General features: G+C 51.4%; 1 long non-coding RNA gene across 1 annotated transcript in view; it reads left to right on the top strand.

Annotated features, from left to right (window-relative positions):
• The window catches only part of LOC131382751 (uncharacterized), a 4,647-nt gene extending 821 nt beyond the window's left edge, over positions 1-3,826 (top strand). Inside the window, exons 2-3 of the long non-coding RNA XR_009212346.1 lie at positions 236-445; positions 3,592-3,826. This is a non-coding gene — a long non-coding RNA (uncharacterized LOC131382751). The remainder of the gene's footprint in view (positions 1-235; positions 446-3,591) is intronic.
• The last annotated feature ends 690 nt before the right edge of the window (positions 3,827-4,516 follow it).

The raw sequence follows: 4,516 nt of genomic DNA, 5'->3' as shown, positions 1-4,516 counted from the left end.
CCGTCTCAAAAAAAAAAAAAAAAAAAGATGCTGCGTTACAGGGAACTTGGTGATGGGTACAGGGATGTCTCTGAGTCATTCCTGACCACTGCACGAGACTCTGCCATGAGCTCATCATGAAAAGTTTCCCTGAAGGATGGCACGCTGACATTGTGTGTCTGTCCCGCCGCCGCCCCCCCGCCCCCGAGGTGGCACGTGCATTTTTTCTCCAGCTCTTACCCTCCTTCGTCTGCAGGAGACAGGGCATGGCGATCAGCGTGAGCCAAAGGAGGACCATCGGAAACGCAGCTCCAGAACACAGGACAGAGGTGCCTGCTGGAGGAGAAACGAGAGTCAGGCAGCGGGGACTGGCTGTGAAACTGGGTTGCGGGTAATGAAGGATGTTTGACCCTTCTGGAGCCTGGTGCTCACAGCAGAAGGAGCTGCTTCTGGAGGGAAAGTGGTGGTGAGTGTGCATGTGTGTGTGTGCAAATGCACCTTTGCACAAGCATGCACGTCGGAGTGTGCTTGTACGTGTGCATTGTGTGCACCGATATCCGTGTGTACGTGGGTCTATATGTGTGCATGCCTGTGTGTAGCCATGTCTGCACATGACTGCATGCATGCCTGTGCACACAGGGGTACTGTGCACGTGTCTGTGTGTGTGCTTGCACATGTGTACATTTTTGTGCCCGTGTGTATCTGTGTGCACACATATGTGTTTGTGTGGTTTTTTTTTTCCTGACGGAGTCTCACCCTTGTTGTCCAGACTGGAGTGCAATGGCACGATCTCGGCTCACTGCAACCTCTCCCTCCCAGGTTCAAACGATTCTCCTGCCTCAGCCTCCCGAGTAGCTGGGATTACAGGCACTTGCCACCACGCCTGGCTGATTTTTGTATTTATTTATTTAAGTTGTTTTCTCCATGTTGGTCTTTTTTTTGAAAAGGGTTTTTCTTTTGTTGCCCAGGCTGGAGTGCAATGGCGTGATCTTGGCTCACTGCAACCTCCGCCTCCCAGGTTCAACCGATTCTCCTGCCTCAGCCTCCCAAGTAGCTGAGATTATAGGCACCCACCACCACACCCGGCTGATTTTTGTATTTTTAGTAGAGACGGGGTTTCTCCATGTTGGTCAGGCTGGTCTCGAACCCCTGACCTCAGGTGATCTGCCCACCTCAGCCTCCCAAAGTGCTGGGATTACAGGCGTCAGCCACCGCGCCCAGCCTACTTTTTGTAATTTTTAGTAGAGATTTCACCATGTTGGCCAGGCTGGTCTCGGGCTCCTGCCTCAGATGATCCGCCCGCCTTTTCCTCGCAAAGTGCTGAGATTACAGGTGTGAGCCACCATGCCTGGCTGTGTTTGTGTGTTTTCATGCATGCAGATACAGTGTTTGTGTGTTTGAATGCACATGTATCTGTGCATGCATTCCATGTGTACACACATGTGCATACACAAATATACGTGCATGAGTCTGCATGTGTGCATGCGTGTATGTGCCTAAAAGTGTATATTTGTTTATGTGCATGCATGTGTGAATGTATGTGTACAAATGTGTTTGCATGAGTGTGTACGTGTGCATGTATGTGCATCTGTGTGTGTGGCAGCCTTTCCCTTTTGAAAGAAGCCCTGCCAGCTGGGTGTGGTGGCTCATTGACAGTAATCCCAGCACTTTGGGAAGTGGAGGTGGGCAGATTGCCCGAGGTCAGGAGTTCAAGACCAGCCTGGCCAACATGGCGAAACCCTGTCTCTATTAAAAATACAGAAATTAGCTGGGCGTGGTGGTGGGTGCCTATAATCCCAGCTACTCGGGAGGCAGAGGCAGGAGAATCGGTTGAACCTGGGAGGCAGAGGTTGCAGTGAGCCGAGATCGCGCCACTGCACTCCAGCCTGGACGACAGAGCAAGACTCGTCTCAAAAAAAAAAAAAAGAAAGAAAAAGAAAAAAAGAAAGAGCTCCTGCCCTGGGGGTTTAGCCCGTTCTTGGCTCGAGCTGTAGCTACAAACCAGGAAAACACATCCTCTGCGGCACCAGGAAGCTCAGATGACAAAGCAATGGAAGGAAGTTTAATTACAATTATGTAACCAACACATAGAAATCCCTAAGTGGCTGCAGTTACTGTAACAAGGGGGTGCAGGACCTCAGCCTCCTGTGCTGGAACTTTCTGCCACATCCCAGACAGGCTGGCTCTCCTACACTGTGCTCTGGGGTGGCAGCTGTCTTCTTTTTTTTTTTGAGATGGAGTCTCACTCTTGTCACCCAGGCTGGAGTGCAGTGGCGCGATCTCAGCTCACTACAACCTCCACCTCCTGGGTTCAAGTGATTCTCCTGCCTCAGCCTCCCCAGTAGCTGGAATTCCAGGCGTCTGCCACCCCGCCCAGCTAATTTTTGTATTTTTAGTAGAGATGGGGTTTCACCATGTTGGTCAGGCTGGTCTCGAACTCCTGACCTCAGGTGAACCGCCCACCTTTGCTTCCCAAAGTGCTGGGATGACAGGCATGAGCCACCGCGCCCGGCCTAACGTCTTTTAAAGAACCAAATGGCATTAGCATCAGTGGACCTTGCTTGTCTCCAAATTATAAATGGAAGGGGTGAGCCTGGAAAAAGCTGAACCCCTTGAGGCTTGGGACAGGACTGAGGGCAGCAGGGAAAAGATGAAATGAGGTTCCAGAGGCTTCGGAGCCCCTTCCCGCCTGGGCAGAGGGACCAGAGCCCACCTCCAAGGCAACAGGCAATCTCTAGAGTCTCCCTTGGGACAGAGTCTGTGTTCAGCTCAGCCAAGAGACCAGGGGGTGAGTGCCCATAGTGGCCTCGCTGTCCAAAATGTGCTGGGCACACCACGCACGGTCACGCTTGCCTGTAGGGGCCGTGGTCCCGGAAGACGCCTGAGTGAGAACGTTGGGAAATCTGTGCTCTTAACATTTATTGATTAATATTTTCATTGGCCAGGCACGGTGGCTCACGCCTACAATCCCAGCACTTTGGGAGGCTGGTGGGGGGGAGTGGATTGCTTGAGGTCAGGAGTTCGAGACCAGCCTGATCAACATACAAAACATACTAAACATATAAAATCTCTACTACTCTACTAAACATACAAAGTCTCTACTAAACATACAAAAATTAGCCGGGCATAGTTGTGGGTGCCTGTAGTCCCAGCTACTCGGGAGGCTGAGACAGGAGAATTGCTTGAACCGGGGAGGTGGAGGTTGCAGTGAGCCGAGATCATGCCACTGCACTCCAGCCTGGGCGATAGAGTGAGACTCTGTCTCAAAAAAAAAAAAAAAAAAAAAAAACCACCACTTCTATCTTCTAGAACATTGTCATCACCCCAAAAGGAGACCCCAGACCCATTAAAGACCCGTCCTTCCCCCTCCCCAGCCTGTGGCAACCACTCATCCACTTTCTGTCTCTGTGGGTTTGCCTGTATCTGGACATAGGGAATACGTGGAGTCATACAGACACTGTGTATCTTTTTGTATCTGGCCTCTCTCAGGAAGCATGATGCCCTCAGCGGTCACCCACATTGCCACCTGTGGCAGAGCCTTGTTCCTTTTCATGGCTGTGTAATATTCCACCGTGTGGATGGACCACATTATATTTCTCCATTTATCTATAGATGGGGGTATGAGGGCTGTCTCCACCTCTTGGCTACTGTGAATAAAGCTGCTAGGAGGGACCTGAGGTTTCACCAGCCATCGGGGGCATTCTGAGTCCCACCAGCCTTTGAAAACCACTGAGAAACACTACAAGCATGCTGGGGTCCCAGCCCCAAAAGCAGCTCCCCGGCTGACAGCCCGCCCTGGGCATGAGCTCCTTGACTAGCTGAACCAGCGCTTTCTAATAAACAGAGAACTGTAGCCACGTGTAGGTGTTTACATTTTCTAACAAGCACACGAAAAAGCAGAAAACACAGTCAAATTACTTCTAATGCTATCACCTTTCTAAACCCAAGGCGTCTAACATGCTATGATGGCTTCAGCGTGAGATCCACGTACAAACGATGAATGAGATCGCAAACGTCCTTCTTTGGTACCAGGTCGTTCAATGGGCAGTGTGGTGCCCACGGACAGCAGGTCTCAGCAGAAACCTGTTACGTGCCAATGCCCCGTGTCTGCCAGCATGGATTTAGTAACCCACAGTCCACCGCCTCCCCTGCCTGCCCTCTTTTCCCTCATCCCACCCTGGAGAGGGGACCTTACCTTAAATGCAGATCAAAGTGCTGTGTGGAAGAAATAGCCTTCGTGGCTCCAGTCGAGAAGATCTGGGGGGGGGGGTCCTGATCCTAGGATGTTTCCGATATCTTCCCGTGTGTGCTGAAAGCAGCTTTCCCCAAAGAGAAACCGAAGGCTGTACTCCCTGATTGAGCTGTTTTATAACCTCCAGCCAGGGCCCCACCCCTGAAACTCAGACCCAATAAGGATATGGCAGTGGGAAGGGGTGGGGGCTGTCAGAGACCCCCTTCTCTCCCACAGGCTAGGATCCTGGGGTCAGCAGCTTCGTAACCATGAACCTGACTTGCCTTGAAAGAAAGACTCTTTGAA

The sequence above is a fragment of the Hylobates moloch genome, unplaced genomic scaffold (assembly GCF_009828535.3).
Source record: "Hylobates moloch isolate HMO894 unplaced genomic scaffold, HMol_V3 SCAFFOLD_3663, whole genome shotgun sequence".
NCBI classification, from domain to species: domain Eukaryota; kingdom Metazoa; phylum Chordata; class Mammalia; order Primates; family Hylobatidae; genus Hylobates; species Hylobates moloch.
The sequence above is the reverse complement of the archived record's forward strand: the minus strand, read 5'-3'. Positions and strand labels throughout refer to the sequence as shown.